This window comes from Ictalurus punctatus, chromosome 4, assembly GCF_001660625.3.
Source record: "Ictalurus punctatus breed USDA103 chromosome 4, Coco_2.0, whole genome shotgun sequence".
Classification (NCBI taxonomy): domain Eukaryota; kingdom Metazoa; phylum Chordata; class Actinopteri; order Siluriformes; family Ictaluridae; genus Ictalurus; species Ictalurus punctatus.
The window spans coordinates 1,557,161-1,567,391 of record NC_071284.1 but is presented as its reverse complement, the minus strand read 5'-3'; the positions used below and the strand labels follow the sequence as shown (position 1 = coordinate 1,567,391).

The window sequence follows — 10,231 nt, the reverse complement described above, 5'->3', positions numbered from 1 at the left end:
GTGGCTGAGTGTGAAGTTCTTTCTACCTGAAGATGCATCAGAGCAGAAAATCCTGGAGCTTTAGCATCAGAAGAAGCACACTGCATTTCAGGGAACGAGAGAGAGAGAGAGAGAGAGAGAGAGAGAGAGAGAGAGATGGACAGACACTGCTTCCTGAAACTGGTTAAATGGTCTTTAGAAGATTCAATGAACAGAAAGTTTCTCCCAGTAGCTGCAATAAACATCTGAGGCCCTGACATCCATCATGGGTGGAGTTTCCCGAAAACAGAGGCGCGTGACTCAGACCTTCCTTTACAGAAGATTGCATCTAATTAACAAAAACATCAGCATTATCATTTAAATTCAACAGCACAAATATTATGACTTAACAACCTCGATTTACAGTCTCGTCGCTTTATTAACCTGCGTACACCGTTTATTTGCTTGCTGCACCTCTGAGCAGCCGATACGGCGTTTTTCACCCCTGCCTAAAGTTCACGCTTTCTGCCGCCGTACTATTATGTTTGTCATGTAAACACAGCAGGATGTGCTGGATCAAGTGCTATTTCATAAGCCTCCAGATAATAATGGTGGAAGCCATATTGATAAACGAAACCAAATTTGCGGTGTTATAATTCCAACGAGGACGACCTTTTCTCGACGATTATTTCTTTCTTTTTTAAAGCAAGTGGTTGTGTGTGATGTTTAGGAAGTGTATAAAGGCAGTACCTGTGTAACCCAAGTCTGACTACGAGGAACTTTCCCCACATAACTACCGATGTAAGCTTGGAAGTTAAGTCTTAAGACGCTGCGGCTGAGAGATGAACATTCGTTGCCAGAAGTAGCAAATATGGGTTAAAACTAATCACTGATGCTACTGGCCATCAATCATTTGTTTTTTGGGCTTATTTATTTATTTATGTATTGAATAAGGCGTGTATTTTAAAGCTCCACGTGTGTGTGTGTGTGTGTGTGTGTGTGTGTTTTTTTTTGTGTGTGTTGTTTTGTTTTTATTCTTATTTTATCTAACAGTAATAGTTTATTAACCCCGAAATGCGAGTGTGAGAATTCTTCACGATGATGACTGCATTAATGAGTTTTAACATTAAAGGCCGTATTAACGAAGAGGAGTGCTAATTACAGGCGGTTTAGCTCAGAAGAAGATGCCGATAAACACGCGTGGGCCTAATTTTACACAAGGGAGTGTAAACTCCGCACGTGTCTTACTGTCGGTAAACAAACGAGTGAATCTGGCAACTTTATGAATTCTGCGCACTAATCGCCGGTGAATTTAGCTCGTTATAATTCACACCAGCATTACAAGACAGGTCAAGGAGCTCAGTGTTATTCAGTGAGTGTTGAGTGCTATGTTATGAACTGATGTATGTATACGCTAGTTCTTACATGCACGTACATATTTTTAGAAGGATTAGCGTCTGTCAGGGAAACATAGTTTCAAGTATCCAGTATCAAGAGAATATACGTATTATACACCAATAGCGGATAGTAGCAGCTTTTCCGGGAACCACAGATGTTTTACAATCATAAAAAGAGCGAGGCGTTGTCTCGGACAATAAACGTTGGAGGATAAAGTAGCTTTCTATTGTGCTCGATCTTCATTTGTCCTTTTTAAACTGCTTTTTTGGACGTCAAATAGGACTAACTGTGGTGGCCTGGCTCCAAATCTGCCATCTTCAGTACCCGTTGTCATCAAGGACTCTGGAGCTGTGAGTCATGTCTCAGTTTTACACCATTCTGACCTGTGCTTTTATCTTGTGTGACATCCGTTTGAGCGAGGAGCGAGTCCAGCACCACTGTTTACGGAATGATGTTGAGGTCAATATTAAATGCATAAATATGACTATTCATGAATTTATCGATTAAATACCACAGCACGCCTTCAGAGGTCCTGTGGAGTCCATGCCTCGACAGGGTCAGAGCTGTTTTAGAGGCACGGGGGGACCTATACGATATTAAGCAGGTGGTTTTAATGCTATGGCTGATCGGTGGATAAGGATAAAAGGTCAAGAACGAACAGCAAATCAAAGTTAGAAGCAGGATGGGAATGAAATCCGAGCCCTTTTAATCAGCTCTGCTGCTGATGTGTGTCTTAGCACAAGCTTCCGAGTCATTAAGCTAATAATGAAACGCTTTGTGGAACGCTCAGGAGCCTCCGTTTACATCTAACTGAAGGTAAATGTTTAACGAGAGTTACTTACCATTTAGCTGATGTGTGAAGTTTATCGAGGAACTATAAGGTTCTGCCTGAAGAATTTTTTGTGTCGTTCTCATTTTAAAACGTATCTATAAATTGTTCACCCTCAAAAAATTCAGACGTTTTAATGTCCGGGTCTACTTCTTTTCGTTCTTTATTTTGGTGGTGGTGTAGACACAATCGAAGTCAGTTTAAAGACACCAGAACATTCCGCAACAGAACCTAGCAGTTCATTTTTAATTACTTCAGCAGATGACTGGGAATACGAGGAACTTTCCCCACACAGATAAGTTTTGCCTGCAGTCTCCGACACTATACTTTCAGTTTTCTGTTTTAACAGCATGCACAGCTTCCCAGACTCCATCAGGACGTAATGGGTTCTGATGTCCGCCTGAATGCCCAGCTGAAATATCCGCATTCAGAGCGGCTGCGGTCTGCAGGACCCATTACAGTCCGTCAGAGTGGACGGCTGGAAGTGGAAATGCCCGGGTGGACGAGGGAACTCGAGCGTTACTCGTTGGGTTTTTGTCTTCTGTTCTGCAGTGCAGAGTCACATCTTTAATGCTCTAAAGAAATCGCACATCCTGTCGGGGGATGTCCGATCTCAGACATTAGATCCTGGCAGGTCAGTAAGAGAAAACAACAGAGTTAACAACAAAGTCTCATACTTTCTTCTAAACAATGAATCAGTAATTTGCTCAGTCATGCTTCAGGTTAGTTAGGGGTTCGGATTCACGGCTGTGTTATAACCTCATCCTCGAACATCCAGTTTGCCCTTCTAGTTTGGTGGTGCTGTGTTTTCATTAGATTTGTGATTGGTTAGCTTGTGTGTCACGCTTACTTCACGGGGGGATGTTGCTAGCTCGGGTAATATTAGAAAACGTCTCACGTAGTAGTGATAACCGTTGGGTTTTGTTGTTAGCGAGGCTAAACAGATGTGTTTTGAGTCCGGCTTTAAATGTGGCTCGAGTTTGAGCACATCTTACTTCTTCTGGAAGCTGATTCCAGCCACACGTGGCATAATATATAGCTAAACGCCGTCTCACCTTGTTTTGAGTGAACCCTTGGTATTTCTAACTGACCTGTTACTAATGATCCGATTGGGCTGTTCAGTTTATATTCAGTAAACACATCTGTAATGTATTTAGGTCCTAGGCCATGTAGTGATTTGTAAATTAGTAAGAGTACTTTAAAATCAATTGGCACACCTTGCAGTTGGATGAAGGAGGGAGAAGGGGGTATCATCATTTCACACTCTTGCTCCGAGTCTGTTTGGGTGCAGGCCATCTGATTTAAACAGATCACTTTGGCTCCAAAAGATTAAAGTTGTCAGTGTAGTTCAGTCCTCTCATGTCGCAGGTTTTGCGTAGCCATGTATTCAGACCGAGCACATGAGAAAACATACGTGCTGCTCTGGTTGGGAGTGATGTACCCGTATGTGGTGTTCTGTCGAGGATGGCGGTACCGCAAGTAGTTTTGTTTCACAAACTACAGTCCTCTGAAGAAGTGTTTGGCAGCCTGATCAGCAAGTGGAAAGAGGAATTTTCTTTCTTGTCTGTCTGTGTGGAGGCAGTTGTGTTGTCCCTTTCTTTTCAGGGATGTAAATCTCTGTTCACAGGAGGCGAGTAGTCTGCTTTCAGAGGGAAAACCCTTTTCTTTTGCTGTAACATTTCAGTCCCAAACGTCTCTGGTTGTCGTGTAGGTGCCAAATTAGGTTGTTTCGGAGCGCTTTGCTGAACAGCTGATGTGAAAATAAAACGTTAGAATGGAAAAGCAAGGGAGCGAAGCACGGAGGAGTAAGCAAAAGCACCCGAACAGTAGCGAAGCAGGAAGCAGTGAAATGGCAAACATCGCTCTCGATAGGCAACCAAAATCCAAATTGAAAATAGACTTAAAAGGTTCGTAATGGATAAAGATCTGTAAAAATAAATAAATAAATAAATAAATACATTGAATAGTCTCTAACGGTTAATTGGGCGGAGTCGGGTAAGATTTGAATGATATATATATATATTTTTTTTTTTTTACTCATTGCGTTGTGCCCGCCCCCATTTCCACCCTTGCACACAAAGCTCCACCCCCAAAATTTATGGTGGTTCAACTGAAGTTACCATTAGCAAGAACTGTCATGACATCACTTTCAAGGGCACTCGTATGTTCAACTGCTTAAAAGCCGTAAACATGCAACAATAATGATTTATGAGGATGTGAAGGGGCATTGAGGGTGTGTCTATAAAATATCTGACAATTGGCCGATCCAATTAACACCCCGTCCAGGGTGTCCCCCGCCTCGTGCCCCATGCCTCCTGGGATAGACTCCAGGTACCCTTTGACCTTGTATGGTTAAGTGGTACAGAAAATGGATGGATGGATGGATGGAAGAGGCCAATCCAAATACAAAAAAAAAAACTTAAATGATTTTTTAATTTTTTTTCTCCATAAGTTTCCACATGATTTGTACTATTTAGAAATGAAACATGGTGATTATTGCACCTTTTAATGGTTCACGCTGGATTTTTACTTTAATAAACATTTCCACAGTTTGGATTTCGCCAATCGTGGCCATCAGCGCATCCGTGAGTAACTTTAATTATGAGAAAGTTTCCCTCTTTATTAGCTTTGAGGAGAGCGGTTTCACCTCTGTTTAAAGACCTGTGTCATTGGAATCCGTGATTATCGGAGCACATGCTGAGGAAGAGGAAATGTAATTACACCCCAGCTGACAACTTACAGAGCTCTGTAAACTGTGCATACTTTTAGCATTTTATGTAAATATTCGTTGCAAAAGGGATATCTATATATTTCTATAATGAAAAATTCTATGTACCCTAGGCTGCATGCATAATTTCTTTAAAATGCTTATGGCAACAGTTTGTGTAGGTCAGAGATTTAAAGTCGTAATTATCTCTGCCCGCTGAGATACACACGGTGTAATAACAGTAATGTACATCGTAATGGCCGAGTCCCACTGCGAGGCCCAAGCTAAATTTTATTTATAGTAAATAAGACCACAGCTAGAGAAACATTCCATTAGAGTTAGACAACAACTCAATTATAGATACATAAATGCTACAAGGTGAAAAAGTTTTCAGAGTTTTCCTTTAACCTTTTAATCTCATGAATTGTTTATTCAGTTATTTATCTACAGAATATTATCCCGTAACCGCTATGTATTCGTTCGTACATTCATCCTCAGTAAGCGCTTTATCCTGGTTAGAGTCCGTGTGGATCCAGAGTCTATCCCGGGAACACTAGGTACATAGTGGGAATACATGCTGTATAGCGCACCAATCCATCGCATACCTACGGCCAATATATCGTAACCAATCCATCTACTAGGATGTGTTTTGGAAGGTGGGAGGAAACCAGAAAACCTGGAGGAAAAGCACACTGACTATTAAACCACTGTGCTGCCGTATAACTAAATAAAATAAGAGTCAATGTCAACAACTGTCATACCACAGCGCTGATGAAGACTTGATTCTGATTGGGCAGAAAGTGTCGATAAATCTTCTATAACAGCAGCTCTGACGGGGGCTTGTATGGCAGACTGTCTACATAAATGGATTACAAATGTGTGTAATTGTTCATATGATGCAGTTTCTGTATGAAGATGTTTAGTTAGCACTTATGGAAGGAGTCTCCAGTGTCAGCGCTTCGGAAACAGTCAAAGGTAAACTGCGTTTTTGACTTATTAAATTCAAGAGAGTGAAAGACAACAGGAATGAACTTGATTCACGGATGTTCAGCAATGTTAAGTGTAACAGTAAATACAGATAATAATAAAAAAAATAGTTAATTAACAAATAAAAAATGTAATAATTGGCAAATTGTTGTGGTATAAGAGAAATAATAATAGTTCAGAACGTGCTGTTATAGGAAAATAATGAGCTTCAGGTTTGTAACATTAACTCGGCTTCATCACTCCATGCCGATGTTGATTATTTCTCTATAACAGCATGACATTATCGTGTTTTATTCCTTACATAATGTTCTGGATGTGCTTCAGAATAAATATCTGAACTTCAGTCAGTCTCTTCCTATCGACTTACGTCGCTCTGTCCACTCCTCAAGCTCACGTCTGCCAGTTTGTCTGCAGCTGATGATAATGAAATGTGTCCTTATTCATCACTCTAACAAAAGGAAAACACTTTTTGAAGTTGTTGTTCGGATACACAGCGTCTCGAGTCTGCAGATTTACTGTACTTTAAAAGCTTTTCCAAAGAATAATGTACGCTGAAGTGAAATAAGGAGCTGGCGTAGGATCATGTGCGAGCTGAAACTGTCTGAGAATGAAAGTAAATTACATATCTGCTAAATGTACCGTGGCCTTTTCATGCAATCAGAGCATCGCAGAGACGTAAACCTCTCGTCTAGAACAATATATTACTGTGTTATGCATTGTTGTTTACAAATCCAGAGAGTTGCTATCCAAAGTGTGCACAAGATACCTTTTACAACTCATGCCTGTGCTTCCTGTCCAAGACGACTACTGCGAGACAAACTGGATTCGCTGTGGGACTCCAAATGTTCCGGTGAATCCTAGAAAATGTGTTAAAGTTTAATGCATGAAGCAATAACAGTGAGACGAGAGAAATCTCAGCAGGATTTCTGACACCATACAGAACGTCTCAATTCCTCACCTGTCCATCCTCGTCTGTCTGTACTCTGTCTGTACTCTGTCTCTACACTGTCTCTACACTGTCTGTACTCTGTCCGTACACTGTCTGTACTCTGTCTGTACTCTGTCCGTACACTGTCCGTACTCTGTCTGTACTCTGTCCGTACACTGTCTGTACTCTGTCTGTACTCTGTCTGTACACTGTCTGTACATTGTCTGTACTCTGTCTGTACTCTGTCTCTACACTGTCTGTACACTGTCTGTACTCTGTCTCTACACTGTCTGTACTCTGTCTGTACTCTGTCTCTACACTGTCTCTACACTGTCTGTACTCTGTCTCTACACTGTCTGTACTCTGTCTATACACTGTCTCTACACTGTCTGTACTCTGTCCGTACACTGTCCGTACTCTGTCTGTACACTGTCTGTACATTGTCTGTACTCTGTCTGTACACTGTCTCTACACTGTCTGTACTCTGTCCGTACACTGTCCGTACTCTGTCCGTACTCTCTCTACACTGTCTGTACACTGTCTGTACTCTGTCTCTACACTGTCTGTACACTGTCCGTACTCTGTCCGTACACTGTCCGTACTCTGTCTGTACACTGTCTGTACATTGTCTGTACTCTGTCTGTACACTGTCTCTACACTGTCTGTACTCTGTCCGTACACTGTCTGTACTCTGTCTGTACTCTCTCTACACTGTCTGTACACTGTCTGTACTCTGTCTCTACACTGTCTGTACTCTGTCCGTACACTGTCCGTACATTGTCCGTACTCTGTCTGTACTCTGTCTGTACTCTGTCTCTGCACTGTCTGTACACTGTCTGTACTCTGTCTGTACACTGTCTCTACACTGTCTGTACTCTGTCTGTACTCTGTCTGTACTCTGTCTCTACACTGTCTGTACATTGTCTGTACTCTGTACATTGTCTGTACTCTGTCTGTACACTGTCTGTACAATGTGTGTACACTGTCTCTACACTGTCTGTACTCTGTCTGTACTCTGTCTGTACTCTGTCTGTACTCTGTCTCTACAATGTCTGTACATTGTCCGTACACTGTCTCTACACTGTCTGTACTCTGTCTGTACTCTGTCTCTACACTGTCTGTACATTGTCTGTACATTGTCTGTACTCTGTCTCTACACTGTCTGTACTCTGTCTGTACACTGTCTATACACTGCCCTAGTTTATTCATTCATCTCTAGAGGCGACGCTCCAGTAGCCCCCTGAGATGTTTATGTTCATATAAGCAGATAAAAAAACTGCAGGAGGTGAAACATGCTGAGAGAGTCAGCTGACACATCAGATATCAGTCTCTGACATGAACAAACCGAAACGAGCCTGCCAGGCAGAGATGGAAAAAAGCTCTTTACTCGAGTTAAAGTGCAATTAAATATCTAAATAAATCATCTGGTGAAAGTTGAAGTACAGCTTTGAATTCTCCTCTCAAGCTGAAGTACCAAAGTGGAAACGCTTAAATTGTTATAATGATAACGAGTCTTTATTAATCACACATACTTTCCCTTTGTGTGCCATAGCCTATGTTTGCAAAATTAAATCTAATGTAATTGTGATTATTTCCTTTAAAACTAAATCTTAATGGCTGATGATTACTCCTTTTTCCAACGTTTAACCTTGTTTCCAAAACTAAGTCTAAATTTATTATTATTTTTTTTTTTAATGTGACCCTGGTAACTTTGAGTAAATTAAGTACAGTCCTTATCTTTGGTGCCAAGCACTCAGTCTCTCGCTTCTACAAAATTCTTTCAGTGCTGTAAACCTTTCTCACCTTCTCAATATTCATAAAGATTATCATTAATATTCCAGATAAGAAGTGTAAATATTGACTATTTCTCTCCACTAACCATGGAGAAACATGTGAAATACTTTCAGCTTGGGTCATTTTCTCTCTCTGGACACTGAATTGGAGTTTAATGAGACCAAACAGGGTGGACGCCATGTGTATGACGTATTATTTGATGAGCGCATGCTCCAACCAGAACTAATGTTCCGTGCACTGGAAGTGGAAGCTGCATTGGCTCTGGCTGACATTTTATGGATTAACTTTTAAATGATTCCTAAAGGTACAGAGCTGTGCTTGTAAATAAGTGTCTCATTTACACATTCATGTTGTGTGGGAAAAAAAAAAAATCTACATAAATAATACCTAAAAACTGGATTGAACGGTCATTAGGATGAGTTTAAAATGCAAGCATTAGTAACTTCAGGTTATGTCTCGTGTGTAAGGCACATTTCCGTCACCATGAAACAAGGTTCTCACTTACATCGTTCCTTCAGACTGTCTTTTCTCTCTTGAAGAAGAAGAAGCTGACACTGGAGACTCCTTCCATCCATCTTCTACACCGCTTATCCATCAGGGTCACGAGGAACCTGGAGCCTATCCCAGGGAGCACCGGGCACAAGGCGGGGTACACAATGGACAGGGTGCCAATCCATCACAATGCACAATCACATACACACTCACACACCCGTTCATACACTACAGACACTTTAGACACGCCAATCAGTCTACCATGCATGTGTTTGGACTGGGGGAGGAAACCCCCGCAGCATGCAAACTCCGCACACACAGGGCCACAGTGGGAATCAAACCCCCGGAGGTGTGAGACGAACGTGCTAACCGCTAAGCCAACAACGCTAACAACGTATTAGAACGTAAAGCTTGGGATTTGTGACTGCGCTACTGTCCGAGCTGCAGTAATAGAAAATGAATCAAAACCTTCTGACCAATCACAATCCAGAATTCAACATGGTACAGTGTAAATATCTACAAACCCAGATTGCTGACTGTATACACTATGTATTGGCAGCTTAAATAAATGATTACACAACTCGACTAGAGTCTTCTTAAAATGTTCTTTACGGTCTATCGTGACAAATTCAGCTCATGTTCCAGAATGTTCCAGATAAGGAGATCAGCGTGGTGACTCTGTACCTGAGGATTTCAGCTGCTTAGTTCCGCTCGGGTCGACAGCGTTGCTGGAGGTGGAGGCGAGTGAATGAACATATGGAGGGTTCTGTGCTGCGTCAGCCTGTTAGAGAAGCTTTCGCTCTGAGTCAAATTTAGCTGTCTGAGCTGTCATGTCACTTTTAATAAAACCTACTCAGCTGAAAACTTGTGAGTAAGAGATGACATCTCTATTCGGTTATTCTATCTTACTATCCAGGGCAATCTCATAATATTTAATTAGCTAAACTTGTTAGACTAGCAAAATTTGTTAACCCGTACGTGTGTAAATTATTTTCAAGGATATCCAGATTCTTTCGCTTTTCTCTCTCTTTTTTTTTTTTTTTTTTTTTTTTTTACTTAAAATGTCAGGATGTATTCATTCTGATTCTGCGTAAATATTAAATGTTTACAAAGTAAATGGATCGTTTGAATTAAAGAA

At 41.1% G+C, this 10,231-nt stretch overlaps 1 long non-coding RNA gene across 1 annotated transcript; it reads right to left on the bottom strand.

The window, feature by feature from the left end:
* Positions 1 to 3,657: 3,657 nt before the first annotated feature.
* LOC128629517 (uncharacterized) lies at positions 3,658 to 6,674 on the bottom strand. Its single transcript, XR_008393828.1, has 3 exons — positions 6,646 to 6,674; positions 6,247 to 6,327; positions 3,658 to 3,935 (listed from the first exon to the last, which is right to left on the bottom strand). It is a non-coding gene; the product is annotated as an uncharacterized LOC128629517 (long non-coding RNA).
* Positions 6,675 to 10,231: the final 3,557 nt, after the last annotated feature.